This window comes from Talpa occidentalis, unplaced genomic scaffold, assembly GCF_014898055.3.
Source record: "Talpa occidentalis isolate TD23 unplaced genomic scaffold, MPIMG_talOcc4v2.1 talOcc4.2, whole genome shotgun sequence".
Classification (NCBI taxonomy): Eukaryota; Metazoa; Chordata; class Mammalia; order Eulipotyphla; family Talpidae; genus Talpa; species Talpa occidentalis.
Genome location: NW_023602073.1, coordinates 66478528 through 66498338, shown reverse-complemented (window position 1 = coordinate 66498338; position 19811 = coordinate 66478528). Strand labels below are relative to the sequence as shown.

The following is a 19811-nucleotide window of genomic DNA, read 5'->3' as shown; positions in this document are numbered from 1 at the left end:
TTTATACAAGCACTGGGTAGAGTCAGAAGCACGGGAGGGTGAGAGAATTCACCAGAGCCAGAGCGGGGAGCAGAGCAGGCAGAAGGACCGAAGTACACTGCTGAGGGGAGCAGCGGGTGGCAGGAGAGGTCTGCGCGCCATGCGGGACCCTCCTCTGGTGGCCGGGGAGTAGCCGGGGATCGAACCGGTGCTGCAGAGGCTGCAGGCAGCTTCGCAACCCAGCGCTCAACCACTGCACCACCAGGGAGGCCCATTTTAAACTGCATTTAATTTATATCTGGCTCTCTTTTAAAATGTGCAAGTAAATGTCTCCTATTTGATGTTTTGGTCCTGTAGTCAAGATTTAATTTTTCATAGCCAGATTTCAACCTAATGCAAGTTTTGGTTTCTTTGCTTAATTGAAATGGTTGCCTCCTTTGTTGTCTACGTGTTTAGCTGACTGACTGACATTGTAAGTGTTCTTTTACTCATATAAGTAACAATAGCACAACAATAAATGCAAGGTGACTGTTTTAACCCTACTAAGTTCTCTCATTTCTGACATACTATAAATGAGAAAATCAGAAGCTTTGATTTTTTTCCACTTATACTCTTGTAACACACTTTTCATTGGACTGATTAAGAGATACTCTTATTTTGTGAAAGATCCTTGGGTTTGCATGGAAATCCTGATAAGCTAAGCCAATTATTTTGTCCCTATTCTTAGAGAAACTGGTTTAGGAGCCATGTCACCCAAATCTTTTCTATGAGATAGAACAGATTTAAATGGCTCCTGGAAAACTTTCCTGATTGATAAAACAGATTACTTGGAAAGTAATCTTTTCTTTTGGATGAATTGCTGGGAATTGCTATACATTGTAGGGTAAGATTCTGTGCTATCTATGAACTACTGTTAATTCCAGGTCTTTTCTTACTAGCTTTGTGACCATGGCCAGTTTATTTAATCTAGCTTTTATATGTATCCATCTTTCTTATTTTAGAAATGTGATGAATAAACACATGGTATATTACTTAGCAGAAATCATTATCATTATTAGTGATTAGGGAATTACAAATAAAAACACAATGAGGTGCCACTTAGTCCCACTAGGATAACTGGAATCAAAAAGTCAGATAACAACAAATTGACTAATGATGGTTGCACATATCTGAATATACTATAAATCATTGCATTGTGTACTTTAAGTGAGTGAATTATATTTCAGTACAGCTGTTAAAAAGGGAACTAATAATGATAGTATACATTTGAGGTTGTTGTAAGAATTAAATTAATGAGTGTCAAGTTCTTGGGACACTGCTTGGCTCAGAGCAAGCATTCAAGTAATGGTAATATGCTAAAGATTAATTAAGACTGAGAGGAGCTAGTCAGGAAACAGATAATATGCAGAAGAAAGTTCCTAGATTTGGAAAGGACTAAGACTTCTCTGCTTTGGGAATATGTGTATGATAAAATGACATGTGGTTCAGATTTTTCTCTTTCTTACAGCTGAAGGCATGCTATTGAACATAAGCTAAAATTCACTTTTTTTTTTTTTTTTTGATGCTCACTTCCTCTGCTTCTGTCTTGTATTTCATGATTGAAGTCTTTCTTTTCAGGTTTAATACAAATTGAGTTTCCTTTTCCGTTCTGATTGAAATAGAAAAATGCTTAAAATGTTACTAGTTACCTGCAACAGACCTTCACTTCAGTTGCTGAAAAGAGTGGGACTTGTTTCTTAATTATAAGTGTAATTAATACTCATTTGAAGAAAAAAAAATGCAGATGTAAAGTACTTTTAAAAGTACAAAATACCGGTGCGCAGACCTCTCCTGCCGCCTGCTGCTCCCCTCAGCAGTGTACTTGGGTCCTTTTGCCTGCTCTGCTCCCCGCTGTGGCTCTGGTGAATTCTCTCAACCTCCCGCCCTTTTGACTGTACCCAGTGCCTGTATAAATAAATAAATAAAAAATAAATCTTTAAAAAAAAAGTACAAAATACCAGTGAACTCAGCATTTCAAGAGTTCTTATTTTTTATTAGTCCAAATAACTGATATTTGTGTGTATGTGTACATAGAGGTTTCTCTTACTCTGGTGACTTTTAGCTACCCATTTATATTTAAGACTAAGGCACAAAAATATATATGAAGTAGTCCTTTATTGAAGCATAATAGGATGTTGGTTTGCCACTTTTGAAGGGCATCTCTCAACGATATCACTAACTATGTTTCTATTCTTGTACATTGAAAATTCTCCAAAGAAGGACTTTTTGGTCTTGGTTTTAGAAGTCTGGCTGTTTTATGGTATCTGGTCAGAATGCATCTGGGATAAAGGGGGAGGTGAGTGGCGGGTCACTCATAATTTAGTATGTAGACTTTTCCTTAATCTTCCTCTTTTCAGAATGATGTATCAGACACCTCTCTCTCCCCACCCCCCTAGCATTCTTAGTGTTCACAGCCATGGAACTATACTGGAGTGTATCTTCCTCCCCAAAGATTAAACTTTGTTCTTTTGCAAGAGTGGTGAACGAATGGTAGAATGAAGTTGGAAAAGGGATCTGAGGTTCTAATTGCTCCCTGTGGAAACTATAATGTATTCTGGATTTTATTTAGTCCTGGGGTATATTCTTGCCTTTATTTCCAAAAGGTTGTCATAGTTTAACTTAGAAAATTGCTTGATTTTTGTTGACTCATTCCCCCTGGATTTAGGATTCCACTTTATTGTCCCTAGTTTCCATAGAGTTGTTAACAGTCATGTCTGCTGTCATCTCTATACTATTTTCCTTTATTCATTTTGATTACTTTAACATTTTCACTAATGTAAAAGGCTAGTATTTTCATCTCTTTTTCAGGATAGAGCAATGTTTAGCTCTGAAGCTCAAAGGATGTTTAATTAGTCACGTCATTTCTCTCTTGAGGCATGTAATATTTGCTTGTAGTGTTATCTACATGATAAAGAAAAATGAAATATGGAGAAACTAAAAGCAAAATAAAATATCAGTAATAAATTAAGGTGAGTGTCTCTAAAGAATGAATTAGTAAGTCAGAGAAAGAGGAAAGAATATTTGAATGGTAGTTAAACTAGTTGTTTAAATAAAATATCCTTATAACTGGGAAAGAATATTGTTGACTCCTTTCCTGTTACTACAAAATATTAGAAAGGCTATTGTATGGTTTCTAAATAGAAAATACCTAATGGGAATTTTTCCTTTATATAAAAGATAGCACTCTACAACTATCCTTTGAGTTTGCATTTTTGTTTTGAATGTAACAATATAACCTGGAAATCATACTTCATCACTTATAGAGCTCCCCCTCCTCCTAGTCCCACCATTTCTTGGAGTTGGAAGTGGTTTCTCTTCTTTTGTTACTTGTAAAAACTTGTGTAAGTTTGGTGTTATGTTTTTCTTACATGTTGGGCAGAGTTCTCCAGAGACAACATTTGAGCCTAGAATTTTCTTTCTTTTTTGGGGGGGAAGATTTTAACATACGCTTGTAATTTCTTTAATATGTATATATTCCAAGATTTCAATTATTACCCATTCAGTGATTCACAAAGACTCCTAGAGTTTGACATAGGTTTGTACTCATAACTGATTTATCATAGATCAGCAAGGCAAAATGAGTCAAAGTGATTCTAGAGTCTGTACTCATACTTCCAAAGTTTTGGCTACTGAGGATTGTAGGCACAAAGAACTTCCAACCATGAATTACAGTAATGTATGTGCAGTGTTTCTGCCCAGGGAAGCCTGCTTAACAAACAAAATCAAGGATTTTTATTGGGGACTTGTCATGTGTCCCCCATACCTGCATGACTAGTGACAACTACCCAATTTCTAGATTCCGAGTAGAAAAGTAGGTATTTACCATAATAACAATGTTTTTATAGCAACCTACGGAAATTGGGACACAAGGGCTCAGTGCCCTAAGCAAGAAAAACAACCTTATCTATGGGAAATGTCCCAAAAGCAAATTTCTGATAAACCAGCCAATGCCAGCACCACATTCAGGCCTTTATAATGATAGCAGCATCAGACCTGCTATGTCAACACTTTCCTGCACAATATAGAACTATTCCAGTTGTCTAGTTCTATTAAGTTTCAGTAATTTGTGTATTTCAAGGAAATTGTCTATTTCTTCTGATTTGTCACAGTTATGTTCATAGGTTTTTGTGTTCTTTTATTTTCCTTTGAGCATCTTGGATTCTATTGTGATAGTTCTTGTACTACTTGCTTCAACTGGATAGAACATTAACAATTTCAGTGATCTTTTCAAAAAATATTAGTTTTTGTTTCATTGATTTTCCTTTATTATTTTTTCCAGTTTTATTGGTTTCTACAGTTACAGCTTTTATTCTGCTTGTTTTAGGTTTACTTTTTTCTCTTGTGTTGAAATACTTAAATTACTTATTTAGGGACCACTTTTCTGATACATAAATTTAATGTTACAAATTTTCCCATTGGCACTGCTGTATGTATATTTCATAACTTTGGTTTGTAAATTTTTTTTTCTTTTTTTTAAAGATTTATTTATTTATTATACAAGCACTGGGTACAGTCCGAAGCGCGGGAGGATGAGAGAATTCACCAGAGCCAGAGCGGAGAGCAGAACAGGCAGACTGATGAAGTACACTGCTGAGGGGAGCAGCGGGCAACAGGAGAGGTCTATGCGCCATGTGGGACCCTCGCCAGGTGGCTGGGGATCAAACCAGTGCTGCAGAGGCTGCAGGCAGCTTTGCAGCCCAGCGCTCAACTGCTGTGCTCAACTGCAGGGAGGCCCCTCTAAATTTTTTTCTTATTTTTCATGTGTTTTTGTGAAAAATTCAGAAATGGTACAAAGGGTAAAAAGGATATAATGAGCACCCATATAACCATCACCCAATTAAAAAATCATTACTATATTCATAGATTTTGTTGTTTTATTTTTCATTTAAAAATATTTATTTTCTTAAGATGTCATCTTTGACATGGCTTTTTTAGAATTTTGTTTGATAACCACATTATTTTGGACATTTTTCAGTTATCTTTATTGGTTTGTAATTTATCTTAACTTATAGTCGGATGCCATATTTTGTAAGTTTTTTTTTTTTTTTAATGACCTTGAATGTGCTCTATATTGGTGAATTTCTATATGCATTTAAACAGAATGTGATTTTGTTATTGAATATAAGTATGTAGGTACATGTCTTTTAGATAAAGTTGTTTATAGTGTTGTTCAGGTCATAGAAGTCCTTGTTGATTTTCTTTCAACTTGATCTATTAATTATCTGAGAAAGTATGTTTCATTATCCATTTTTACATATGGATTTGTCTGTTCTACCAGTTCAATCAGTATTTGCTTTTTGTGTTTTGATGTTCTGTTGTCAGGTGCATATACATTTAGGATTGTTGCATCTTCATAATGAAGTAATGATCCTTTTTATTCCTTGTAACTTTTCTTGTTTTGAAGTCTTTGTATGTATCAATTTTATCTTTTTTCTTTTGATTAGTGTTTGCCTCATTAGTGTTTTCATCATTTGACTTTGAACTTGTTTTAAAGTAGATGAAATCTTTCTGATGCCTCCATTTATTTAAATAGATTAAGAAAAATATTTGGATTTTTTTGTACCATATATGAATTAAAAAGAGATGTTTTTGGACTAACTAGCTGTTGAGGTTGTTACTGAATTTTTATATTAGGTTGTGGCTGTAATTGGATTAAATCACTGGACCACAGTGCCTAGCATAGTAATAAAAAGAATCAGAAAACTCCTATGGGAGCAGTTACCAACTCATCTATTCTGAGACTTGGTTATAAGGTTTAGGTAAAATCTCTTTTAGTACTCTCCATCTTCAGGGTCCAGTTATAGTAAGTGGTGTCATTTTGCAGTTTAGGCCTTTTTTGATCACTGGCAATTTTGAACTGCAGGCAGAGGGCTAATAGCAGTATGGATGATATCAAGATATTTTGAGGCTATGGTTTTTGATAGTAAATAAAGGTTGTGTGAAACATAATGACTTTTTCTTTTTCTCTTGGTGCTGTGGAGTTTCTTTTACATTGCCATTGAAATTATCATTTAGGTCTGGCTCAGAGCCTTTGTCCTTATATCTGTTCTTTTTCACCTATACCTATTCTGTATGGTTTTTTAATATTAACTTTTTCAGGAAATATACTTACAAATCACAAAAATATTGTAATAAAAATATTGCTTTGTGTATTTTTGGATATATAACTTCAATTTTCAAATGCAAAAGTCTCAGTGCTTATTACACTAATTGTATAGGGAAATAGTTTCCTTGGTCTATATTTTTGCTTAAAATTTTTTATCAAGTCTGTCTATAAAGCAAATTACAAACTTTCTTTAGACTATCTCATCCTTTATAATGGCTTTAAATATTATTGATTTAGTAATGGCAAATATACCTTCAGTCCCACCTTCTTTCCTGAATCTTCAGACAATTATACTCAACTATGTACTTGACATCTTCATTTGGATTTTTAATAAGATCCTTTATTTCTTCTAGAGAACAGACCTAACAAACTTAGGTCAAAATTGTAGTTTTACAATATTCTAGTTGTGTGGTTTGGGCATGGTGAGTTTTTTTGTTTGTTTTTCTGTGAAGAAGGGGAATGTTCATTGGGGTAAGGACTGGGGAATATCACTGTCACTCATACATTTCCTGTAGAATCTTCATACTTTCTGGGTATGGAAGCTCATTTCTGGGTATGGAGCTCATTCTGATGAGTTGCCTTCTTCCACTTGAGGTGGGGAGTACTTAGCAGTTGAGGCAGAGGCTATAGTGGAGCAAGAGGTTGAGAGACACTCACCTCTGGTGGATTTGTAGCATGGTTTTTAACCATGTATGTTTTAGGAATGGCTAGAGCTGGAGGGGATATTATGCTAAATGAAATTAATTAGTAGGAGAAAGACAAATACTAGGTGCTTTCACTTACATGTGGAATACAGAAAAGCAAAGGGTTAGATAAATTCAAAGCAATAATAAATCTAAAAATCTGACTGTAGAATTGAGGCTACCAGAGTGGAAGGGGAGAGAACAAAGTGTGGAGGGAGCACAGTGAACTATGGTGGAAGACTATGGTGGTGGGTGTGTTAACAACACCTCTAAATCGTATCCATGATTATAAACCAATGTTACCTCAGTTGAAAAAAAAAAAAAAGTAGTATACTTATCCCATAGAGTACCATGAGAATTAAAGAATTAGTATTAATGTTCTTAAAACAATGCTAGTTTTTTTTAAAAAAAACTTGCATATCACATCTCAACCTGTTTTCTAAGCAGTAGCTGTTTTATTAATAAATAAATATTTAAGCCATTCATATCGTTCTTATGCTCAAAAACATTTTATTGGCTACCTGTCACACTCAAAGTAAAAATAAGTTTTTGCAGTATCTTTTAATATCTTAACTAGACTGGTAGTAGCTACCTCTCAGTTCAGTTACCTGGGTCTCACCTTTGCTCATACCATCTAAGCTACACTGTCCTCCTTACTGTTTCCTAAATATAGCAGTGACATTCACATTTAGATGGTGAATCAAATTCACTATCTAAAATATTCTCCCCTCCCCTCACAACTGTTTATTATTGTACCCTGTTATTTTTCTTCAGAGCAGTTACATTTAAATGGGATGATAGTGATTTTTTTGGTCCTTTTATTTTGTGTCTTCACCACTAGGATGTAAATTTGCTGAGAGCAGAAACTTTGTAAGTTTTTGTATGCAATTCCTGGTGCTTAGAGCAATGCTTATCATATAGTAGAATTTCAGTATTTATTGAATGAATGAGTGCCTGAATGAGTGAAATAAAATAAAGCAACTTTTCTACATTCATTCCCTTGACTGTGCAACCTTGGAAATCCATGAAATTTTACTAATGGTTTAAATACAGATACAGCATTCAAAAAAGATAAACACATGAAATTTGCAGCGACATGGATGGAGCTGGAAGGGATCATGCTCAGCGAAATAAGCCAAAAAGAAAAAGAAAAATACCGGATAGCCTCACTCATAGCAGAAATCTAGAAAACCTAAATAAGGGACCAGGAAAAAGAATAACTATAAGAAAAAAAAAATCAAAATCAACAAACAACTATGAACCAGAGACACACTTTGGGGGGGAGGGGGTGAGGAAAGGAGGGATTGGGGTCAAAATCAGGGGGTGGCAATTGTATGGGGAATATAAAAATAAATAAATCATTAAAAAACCCCACAAAAAATAAATACTCACAGATATTTGGAATTGGTGAAGATTGAGATATCATGTTTAATTTTTAATTGATTAAACTTTTAAAATTTTCTTACATTGTTCATATTCGTACAATATTTGCTTTCTTTTCTCAGGTATAGTCCCCATTAGTCTCCCACCACAACATCACCTGTGAACTATCACCATAATCTCTTGTGTTTTTCCTTCCCCTATTTAGACCCCTCTTCCTCCCTCTCCCCCTCTGTATGTCTCAGATCTACGGTTTGTCTGCAAGTTTTATCTTTTTTTTTTGATCCTTTGTTCAGTTTCCCTATAGTCCTCCTATAAGTGAAACTATCCAATACTTTTCATTTTCATTCTGACTTATTTCACTGAGTATAATCCCTTCCACCTCCATCCATATTGCTGCCATTGGCATGAGTTATCTTTTTTGATTGCTGAGTAATATTCCATTGTGTATCTATACCACATTTTCTTGATCTAGTCATCTGTTTTGGGGCATTTAGGTTGTTTCCATATCTTAGCTATTATAAATAGTGCTCCAATGAACAAGTGCTGCAGGTATCTTTTCAAATTAATGTTTTTGTGTCCTTTGGGTAGATTCCTAGGAGTAGAACTGCTGGGTCATATGGTGGATCCATTTTAAGTAATTTGAGGACTCTCTCCACAGATTTCCATAGTCATTGGGCCAGTTTGCATTCCCACCAGCAGTGGAAGAGGGTTCCTTTTTTTCCACATCCTCTTCAGCATTTGTTGTTGTCAATTTTTTTTATGTGGACCATTCTCACAGGTGTGAGGTGGTATCTCATTGTGTTTTGATTTGCATTTTCATGATTATAAGTGACGATGAACATTTTTTCATATTCCTGTTGGCCATCTGTGTTTCTGGTTTGGACAAGTGTCTTTTTAGCTCTTCTGCCCATTTTTTGACAAGGTGGTTTACTTTGTTTTTGTTGAGTTGTGTAAACTCTTTGTAGATCTTAGTTTTATGGAGTGCAAATATTTTCTCTCCAGTGTGTAGGGTGTCACTTTGTTTGGGTTATTGTCTCTTTTGAGCTTAATGTAGACCCAGCTGTTTATCTTTTCCTTCATTTTCTTTGCATCAGGGGATGAGTCCTCAAAGATGTTATTGCAGTGTATGTCATGGAGTGTTTTGCCTATGTTTTATTTCATGTATTTCATGGTTTCAGGTCTTATACATTCTTTTCTTTTAATTTAAAGAGAATGAATAAAGACAGTTAGGAAAAGAACCTACATCTTATGGCTGTTTTTCTTTTCACCATAACATACTTCTTCACTCAACCATTTAGAGATGGTGGTGGTGGTGGAAGATGTGAATACAGTGTTTGGTTTCCTAGGAAATTAAATACTTCATCTTTTCTATTTAAAATCTGCATTGCTTTTTTATTTTTATATCCTACTTGGGATTAAAGCAAGTATTTCTTTATTCTTAATAATAAATGCTTTTTATAAGTTGTAGAAAGTTAACCATGGGACTAATAATTTCAACTACATTGAAAGGGAAACTCTTGTTTTGATCTTATATAGAAGGGAAAATGTATTTAGATACTTTCATGTCAGCTTATACTTTGATGTTAGCTTATCACTTTAGAATATTTCCCTTTGTTTTTGAAGAAATACTTAGGGTTTTTTTTTTTTTGGGGGGGGGGAAAAATCTTGATTTCTCAAACAAAAAGAAACCATTTTTTCTGAATGTTATATCATGAATGTCTACCTGCCTTGCCTTATACTAGGCACCATATTTCAAGTTATTGTCACAACTTTAGTTATACTCACCAAAGAACAGAGTACTCAAAAACAAAAATAAGATCACAAATGGAGATGCTAACTGATTTCACAGGAACATAAGGGATCATAAGAGACTATTATGAACAGTTATATGCTGATATATTGAAAACCTTGAAGAAATGGCTACATTCCCAGAAACTTACTACTTTCTAAGACTGCATCAAGTAGAAATAGAAAATCTCAATAGACCAATTACTTGTAAGTAAACAGTATCAGTAATCCAAAACCATTTTATTTTATTTTATTTTAAATTTTTAAATTTTTAAAATTTTTTTTATTTTTTAATTATTATTTTTTTATATAATAAATTTTATTTTTATATTCCCCATACAATTGCAACCCCCCCATATTGACCCCAATCCCTCCCCTCCCGCCCCCCACCCCCCAAAAAGTGTCACTGGTTCATAGTTTTTTGTTGATTTTGATTTTAACTTTCTTATAGTTATTCATTTTCCTGGTCCCTTATTTAGTTTTGTTTTCTAGATTCCTGCTATGAGTGAGACCATCCGGTATTTTTCTTTTTCTTTCTGGCTTATTTCGCTGAGCATGATCCCTTTCAGCGCCATCCATGTTGCTGCAAATTGCATGTGCTTATCTTTTTTGAATGCAGAGTAATATTCCATGGTGTATATGTACCACATCTTCTCGATCCAGTCATCTATTTTTGGGCATTTGGGCTGTTTCCAAAGCTTAGCTGTTGTAAACAGTGCTGCTATAAACATAGGGGTGCAGGTATTCTTTGGAATTGATGTTTCTGTGTCCTTCGGGTAAATACCTAGGAGTGGAATTGCTGGATCATATGGAAGCTCTATGTTTAGTAGGTCCAGAAATCTCCACACAGCTCTCCATAGTGGTTGGACCAGTTTGCACTCCCACCAGCAGTGCAGGAGAGTTCCTTTTTCTCCACACCCTCACCAACATTTGTTGTTGCTAGATTTTTTAATATGTGCCATTCTCATTGGTGTAAGATGGTATCTCATGGTAGTTTTGATTTGCATTTCCCTGATTACCAGTGATGTTGAACATTTTTTCATATGCCTGTGGGCCATTTGCATTTCCTCTTCAGAGAAGTTTCTTTTTAGCTCTTCTGCCCATTTTTTGACAGGATTATTTTTTTTTTGTTGTTGTTGAGTCTCATCAGCTCTTTGCAGATTTTTGTGATCAGTCCTTTATCATTAGTGTTGTGTGCAAAAATGTTCTCCCAGTTGGTGGGGTTTCTCTTTGTTTTTGTTATTGTCTCTTTTGCTGTGCAGAAGCTCTTTAATTTGATGTAGTCCCAGCTGTTTATCTTTGCCTTCACTATCACTGCTTTGGGTGATGTGTCTGTAAAGATGTCTTTGATGTGCATATCACGTAGTGTTTTGCCTATATTTCCTTCTATGTATTTTATGGTTTCAGGTCTTATGTCTAGTTCTTTAATCCATTTTGAGTTGATTTTTGTGTATGGTGTGAGGTAGTGGTCAAGCTTCATTCTTTTGCATGTAGCGACCCAGTTTTCCCAGCACCATTTATTGAACAAACTTTCTTTGCTCCAATGCATATTCTTTGCTCCTTTGTCAAAGATTAGTTGACCATAAATCTGTGGGTTTATTTCTGGATTTTCTATTCCATTCCATTGGTCTGTGTGTCTGTTCTTGTTCCAGTACCATGCAGTTTTGATGATTATGGCTTTGTAGTATAGTTTGAAGTCTGGGAGTGTGATGCCTCCATTCCCTTCTTTTTTTTTCAAGAGAGCTTTGGCTATTCGGGTTTTTTTGTGATTCCATATGAATTTCATCAATAATTCTATTTCTTTGAAGAATGACATTGAAATTTTGATTGGAATAGCATTGAATCTGTATATTGCTTTTGGTAGGATGGCCATTTTAATAATGTTTACTCTTCCAGTCCATGAGCAGGGGATGTCTTTCCATTTCTTTGTGTCTTCTTCTATTTCTTTTAACAGTGTTTTATAGTTTTCTTTGTATGGCTTCTTTACCTCTTTTGTTAGATTTATTCCCAAATATTTGATTTTTTTTTGTTTCGATAATAAAAGGGATGATTTTTTTTATTTCTTCTTCTTCAGATTATTGTTTGTGTATAGGAAGGCTACTGACTTTTGCGTGTTGATTTTGTATCCTGCCACTTTGCTGAACTGATTGATGAGTTGAATTAGTTTTTCTGTGGAGTTTTTGGGGTTCTCTATGTATAATATCATATCATCTGCAAATAGTGATAGTTTGACTTCTTTTCCTATTTGGATTCCTTGTATGTCTTTCTCTTGTCTTATTGCTCTGGCTAGGACTTCCAGTATTATATTGAAAAGCAGTGGTGAGAGTGGACATCCTTGTCTTGTTCCAGATCTTAATGGAAATGCTTTCAGCTTTTCACCATTGAGAATGATACTGGCTGTTGGCTTGTCATATATGGCCTTTATGATGTTGAGGTATGTTCCTTGTATCCCAAGAATTTCAAGGGCTTTTATCATGAATGGGTGTTGTGCTTTGTCAAAAGCTTTCTCAGCATCTATTGATATTATCATATGGTTTTTATATTTCTTTTTGTTGATGTGTTGGATAACGTTGATTGATTTTCGGATGTTGAACCATCCTTGTGTCCCTGGAATGAATCCTACTTGGTCGTGGTGAATTATCTTATGGACATGTTGGATTCTGATAGCTAAAATTTTATTGAGGATTTTTGCATCAGTGTTCATTAGGGAGGTTGGCCTGTAGTTTTTCTTTTTTGTGTTGTCCTTGTTCGGTTTTGGTATTAGTGTAATGTTGGCTTCATAGAACGTGTTTGGTATTGTCCCTTCCTTCTCAATTTTTTGGAAGAGTTTGTGAAGGATAGGCACTAATTCGTCTCTGAATGTTTGGTAGAATTCATTTGTAAATCCATCAGGTCCTGGGCTTTTGTTTTTGGGGAGGTTTTTGATTACCATTTCAATTTTGCTGCTTGTAATTGGTCTGTTTAGGTGTTCTATTTCTTCTTTATCTAGCTTTGGGTGATTGTAGAGTTGTAGGAATTTGTCCATCTCCTCTAGATTGTTGAACTTGTTTCCATATAACTGTTCATAGTAGTTACTGATTATTCTTTTGATTTCTGCTGTGTCCGTTGTGATTTCTCCTCTTTCATTTATGATCCTGTTTATATGTGCTTTCTCCCTTTTTTCCTTTGTGAGCCTGGCTAGGGGTTTGTCTATTTTATTGATTTTTTCGAAGAACCAGCTCTTGGTTTCATTGATCTTTTGGATTGTTTTTTCAGTTTCAATTTCATTTATTTCTGCTTTGGTTTTTATTATTTCTATTCTTCTACTGCTTTTGGGGATTTTTTGTTTTTCTTTTTCTAGATCTTTGAGCTTCGAGATTAAGTTGTTTCTTTGAGTTCTTTCTTGTTTCTTGATGTGAGCTTCTATTGCTGTATATTTTCCTCTTATTACTGCTTTTGCTGCGTCCCATACATTTAGGATATTGGTGTCCTCCTTGTCATTCAGTTCAAAGAATTTTTTAATTTCTTCTTTGATCTCATCATTAGTCCAGTGGTCTTCCAGGAGTGTGGTTTTCAATCTCCATGAGGTAGGAGAGTTCCTTGCCTTCTTTTTATGGTTTATTTCTAGTTTGATGCCTTCATGGTCACAAAAGATGTTTGGTATGATTTCAATCTTGGTGTATCTATTGATGTTTGTCTTGGGTCCCAGTATGTGATCGATCCTGGAGAATGATCCGTGTGCGCTTGAGAAAAATATGTACTCCGTTTTTTGGGGGTTTAGTGTTCTATAGATGTCTATTAAGCCCAAATACTCTAGGTCCTTATTTAGAGCTTTAGTTTCTTTGCTTATTTTTTGTCTTGTTGATCTATCCATAGTTGATAGTGGTGTGTTGAAGTCTCCCACTACGTATGTGTTTTTTCTGATGTCTGTTTTCAGAGATGACAACATTTGTCTGGTATATTTTGGTGCTCCTTCGTTTGGTGAGTATATGTTAATTAGTATTATTTCTTCTTGAAGTATTGTCCCCTTGATCATAATGTAGTGACCGTTGGGGGTCTCTTTTTATTTTTTTGAGTTTGAAATCTGTTTTATCTGATATTAGTATAGCTGTTCCTGCTTTCTTTTTTGGTCCATTTGCTTGTAGGATTGTTTTCCAACCTTTAACTTTGAGTCTATTGAGACAGCAAAAATTTGGGTTTTGTTTCTTAATCCAGCCTGCAACTCTGTGTCTTTTTATTGAAGAGTTTAGTCCATTTACATTTAGAGTTAATATTGACATGTTAGCATCTGTATTTGCCATTGTGTTTGTCTTTCCTTTGATTTTATTTATTTATTCTTTTAATAATTTTTTTTTTTCTTTGGCCTTCTTTCGTTGTTATTCGTCCCTCTGAGGTTCTGGCTTTAGGATTCCTTGTAGTATTTTTTGGAGTGGGGATTTAGTTGTAATGAAATTCCAGAGTTTCTGTTTGTCTGAGAAGGTCCTTATTCTTTCTTCATAGAGGAAGGACAGCTTTGTGGGATAGAGTATTCTTGGTTGGCATCTGTTTTCTTTGAGTCTGTTGACTATGTCCCTCCACTCTCTCCTTGCCCGTAGTGTTTCTTCAGAGAAGTCTGATGTCAGTCTTATTGGTTTTCCTTTGAATGTTATCTGTTTCTTCCCTCTTGTCAGCTTCATTATTTTTTCCTTGTCCTGGATTCTTCGGAGCTTTACTATATTATGTGTCTTGCTGTATTTTTCCTTTCATCGTGGAAGTTTGGTGTTCTTCTTGCTTCTTGTATATCAATTTTCAGCTCCTTCACATTTGGGAAGTTCTCTTCAATTATCTCTTTGAATATTTTCTCTGTTCCTACATCTCTCTCCTCTTCTTCTGGTATTCCTATAACTCTTATATTTCCTTTCCTCATGGAGTCAGATAGTTCCCTAAGTCTTTCTTCATTCTTTTTCCTTCGTACTTCTCTTTCCTTTTCTGTTTTGGTTCTTTTTATTTCTGTGTCTTCAAGAGTACTTATTCGTTCTTCCATTTCATCTATTCTGCTTTCATTGCTTTTCCCAGAGTTCTTTAGTTCCTCCATTAATTCTTTGATCTCCTGCGTTTCTTTTGCTTCCCTCTTTAGGGACTCAATTTCATTCTTCTGACCATTGTTTTCCCTCTTTAGGGACTCAATTCCCTTCTTCTGATCATTGTTTTCCTTTATGAGTTCTGTCATTTTTTTAATGACAGCAATTTTAAATTCTCTTTCTGGAAGGCTCAGAAGTTCTTCCATGTTACTGTCGTTGCAATCTGGGGGGTGGTTTTCTTTTTGTGGTGTGTTTTTTTCCTGAGGAGTTGTTAGGTTGCATGTGGTTCTTCTACTCCCTACTGTCTGTTTTCTAATTTGTCGTATGCATTGGGGCTTTAACTTTTAGGATTCTATCTGGATTTTTGTAGTGTTTTGAAACACGATTTATGTAAACTTAATGTTTTCATAGTGATTTTTCTGAGTATTTCAATATACATATATGAATTGTCTTAATCTGCTGATATTAACCCTTTTTTCCACTTCAAGTGATACATAGAAAACTTATTTTTATTGAGGTCACTTTACCTTCCTCCCTTTTTGATATCATTATCTTTAGTATCAAATAGTGTCCTAAGTATCAAATATGATTTATGAAACTTGGAAAGAGTGATTGTTATATTTACCTGTATTTCTTATTTTTCTGTTTTTTTCTTTCTCATTCTCCCAGATTTCTTATCATTTCTTTTATTTTTGTAGTACTTTATTTGGCCCATCTTTAAGGACAAATTCCTTCATTTATTGTTTTTAAATATGAGCTCTAGCTTTAAAAATACACAGAAATATGCTATATACAAAAGACATTTTAGTGATATGAAAAAGATTAAGAGATTCCTTTTACAAATGTAGGAAACACTAAGAATATTCAAAATACTCTAAGAACATTTCTGATTATACTGTCCCAGCTCTGAATGAATGTCAATTATAATAATTAACAGCTGTTTCCCTTAAGGTTAAACTTAAGAGAAGATCAAAGTATTGTATGTATTTAATCTGCATATCAGTATCGTTTTTGTGGTAATATCTACATTAATAGTGTACAGACATTTTATATTTGATGTATAAAATTCCCCATTGATTCCATAAATGAAAGAGCAATATTTTTGAGTTTTTTGAGGTATTAAAATAATTTTGTGCTTTTTAATAAAGATCTTTCTTGTTTTGAGGTTTCTAAGCTTAAGAGAAGCCTTGTTACTTTCATAATACGCCTATATAAGGTGATGGCTGTTAACTTTGTAAATAGTTACATATGAATTTGTAAGTTGCTGCCTTGAATTACTTTAGGATTATATAATTGTTACTTTTTATGGGAAAGCATTTGACTTCTGTTCAGTTTTGTAAGGAAATACTCTTGACTACCTTTATTCTTATAAAAGTGTTTTTTCTGCATATTCACAAATGTCTTGAATGGAATAACATTTAGTCTTTATTTTAAAATATACTTTATGATCCAAATTTATGTATTTTTAATGTTTTAAATTAATAAACTAGCCATAAGACAAAATTTTTGTATTTATTACAAATAATGCAGATTTCCTTCACAACTTTTATTATGGTCATTTTTTTAATGCCATCAGTCAGAACCTTTTTTCATTTAGCCTAATTTGTACTTTTTCTTCATTTTTATATCATTTTCCTGTTATTTTTGCTCCTCTATAACTATGTGGATTGGGAATGTGTGTGGTCAGATATTTAATTTTTTTTCGTAAGGTGTTGTAGAACACCCATTTCTTCCTTCTTGAGCTGTTATGTACTTGGGTGGTCACTGAATGGTTTGCTACTAGAGCTGTGAGCTGTTTGCTCATTTATACATTGCTTTATTGTTTAAAATCTTTTCCTAGAGTTAACTGCTTTCAGTATACTAATTTTTTTCTTTCTAGTTTTACCATCTCCAAAGCCTTTTGAATGCTATGTTGAATTGGCATAATTATTTATATTGTTTGTTTGGCTGTTTACCTTTAAATGGTAAATAATGTAAGTTTAAATAAATTGCAAAATCTTTCAGATAAACCCTCTTTAATACAACATTCAGTGTTCTTCATAGCATATTGATTACTGTGTGAGAAATGATATTTGGTTTATCAATGATAGGAATTTTGTACTAAAGATTATTCTTAATTCTGTATTTAGAGTAGTTTTTATATGATTTAAACTAAAAACTAAGTAACCTGACTAGATAAAAGATAAGGATGATTTTTTTTTTCTTTCAAGTTTTTCTGTATTACATTTCAGTATGATTTTAGAATTATAATGAGAAAAATGAATAAAACTATTCTGACGGTAAAGAGAATTTTTTTTTAAAACCATGTGATATACTGTGGGCATCTTTCAATGTCAGTGTATACACAATTCCTTTGTTTTTTTCTGTACATATTTGTATTATTTATTCTAGGCAGTCTTTAGTAGTAGACATTTGGATTGTTTCTGTGTTTTAAATATTTAGCCAACAATTATGGGACTTCTTTCTTCCAAATAATTTGTTCAAGTTATCATTGGATGTATCCCTGGAAGTGAAACCACTGTTTTTTTGTTTTTTTTTTTGACAGATCAATACATATATGTTTATTATTATTATTTTCATATTATTGTTAAGACCACATCTTTTTTAATTAATATTTTATATAATTGTTACATCATTTTTCATTTTTGCACAATGTATGCATTTTCATTTTGGTTATATTCCCCATACAATTGCACCCCCCCCCCCTTATTTTGACGCTAGTCCTTCCTCCTCCCTCTCCTTCCCCCTCCCCACCCCGTGGTGTGTCTCTGGTTATAGTTGCTTGTTGATTTTGATTTTTAATTTGTATTAATTAGTCTTTTTCCTGGTCCTTTATTTAAGTTTTCTAAATTCCTGCTATGAGTGAGACCATCCGGTATTTTTCTTTTTCTTTCTGGCTTATTTCGCTGAGCATGATCCCTTCTAGCCCCATCCATGTTGCTGCAAACTGCATGTGTTTATCTTTTTTGATTGCTGAGTAATATTCCATTGTGTATATGGACCACATCTTCTTGATCCAGTCATCTATTTTTGGGCATTTGGGTTGTTTCATAGTTAGCTATTATAAATAGTGCTGCTATAAACATAGGGGTGCAGGTGCCTTTTGGAATTAATGTTTCTGTGTCATTTGGGTAAATACCTAGGAGTAGAATTGCTGGATCATATGGAAGCTCTATCTTTAGTAGGTCAAGAAATCTCCACACAGCTCTCTATAGTGGTTGGACCAGTTTGCACTCCCACCAGCAATGCAGGAGAGTTCCTTTTTCTCTACAACCTCGCCAACATTTGTTGTTGCTATTTTTTTTAATATGTGCCATTCTCACTGTGAAACCACTGTTTTAACAGAATTGTGCATTTAATGATTTAATATCACTAAGTCATGTTATATTTGGTTTATATTTTTATTAAAACAGTGGTTGTGAATATTTTTTCTCTTATAGCTCCACTAACACTAATATTTACTTGTTTTATAATTACCAGTGTAGAACAACTAATTTACATTCCTCTTACTGAATTTCAATATTTTTTCGAAGATTTTGCCCATTTATATTTATTGTTCTCTTAAGTACAAATAGCATATTTTTCTTTCGAGAGATTGGCTTTTTTCATATTAAAATTAAATGACCTTTTTCATTTTATAGATAGTAACCCATTTTTAATATGTTTGTTGTAGTTTTCATGTAGCAAGGTTTTTTTGTTTTTTGGTTTTTTTCCCCATGAGGTTGAGTACCGGAATGCTTGACTTAGGATCACTAATTTTTGAAAAATGTGTACTTAAACTCTAGATACATTAAATGTCGTGAAATGCTCAACTTAAATGAAACAATTAAAAATGAGACTGCAGAAATAGTAGGGCACATACTAAATTGTATAGCAAGCAAATTTTTTTAATTTTTTTCTGACTCTTACTTTGCAGTATCAGGGACAATGGCATGTGAATGGCTAAGCTAATACTTATATACACATATATACATTTGTAATTCTTTCCCCCAATTATTTCATTATGATAAATTTTATTGTGGTAAATGCACATTACTTAAAACTTTCTTAATCACTTGAATACATTTTGTTGAATGTATTCAGTAACACTACACTTTAGTGTTATTGGATGAATTACATTCATAATGTTATGCACCACCCATATCTATAACTCTTTTCATATTGTAAACTGAAAATCTATACTCATTAAACAGTTACTCTCAGTTCCCCCTCCTCCCAGCACATGGCAACCCCCATTCCTATATCTCTATGACTGTGACTTAGTTCTAAGTACTTAATATAAATAGACTCAAACAGTACTTTTCTTTTTGTGATTGGCTTATTTCACAGCATATTATCCACAAAGTTTATCCTTGTAGCATATATATCAGATTTTCCTGATTTTATCAGGCTGAATGATATTCCCTTGTATGTATTATTCCACATTTTATTTATCCATTCATCTGTAGAGAACACTTGGTTTGTTTCCATTTTTGGATATAATAAATAATGTTGCTATAAGCATGCATACAAAAATATGTCTTTGATACCCTGGTTTTAATAATCCTTTTGGTTATATACCCAGAAGTAAAATTCCTGGGTATTGTCATAGTTCTAGTTTAAAGTTTTTTATTGAAATGCCATACCATTTTCCATAGCAGTTGTACCTTAGGCAGCTTTAGAATTTACCAAAGGCAACTCAAGCTCTAGAAAGAATGCAGGTCTGTTGACACTTTGATTTCAAACCAGTGAAACCCATTTCAAACTTCTGACATCAAAACCTATGTAAAAAATAATACATTTGTTTTGTTTCAA

The 19811-nt window shown here is 33.8% G+C and overlaps 1 protein-coding gene and 1 long non-coding RNA gene across 12 annotated transcripts in view; both read left to right on the top strand.

The window, feature by feature from the left end:
- SUPT3H (SPT3 homolog, SAGA and STAGA complex component) overlaps positions 1 to 19811 on the top strand; it is a 426450-nt gene that overhangs the window by 86966 nt on the left and 319673 nt on the right. The gene's annotated exons all lie outside the window — the stretch shown is intronic.
- Positions 1 to 19811, top strand: part of LOC119252528 (uncharacterized) — a 111652-nt gene that overhangs the window by 40672 nt on the left and 51169 nt on the right. For 5 of the 10 annotated variants that reach the window (XR_008553234.1, XR_008553239.1, XR_008553231.1 and 2 more), the window contains one exon: positions 10040 to 10185. The exons of 2 other annotated variants lie outside the window; for them this stretch is intronic. This is a non-coding gene — a long non-coding RNA (uncharacterized LOC119252528). Of the gene's footprint in view, positions 1 to 2806; positions 2988 to 4497; positions 4866 to 10039; positions 10186 to 19811 lie in introns of those variants that run through there. 3 more of the 10 variants (XR_008553240.1, XR_008553232.1, XR_008553236.1) reach the window with 2 other exon arrangements.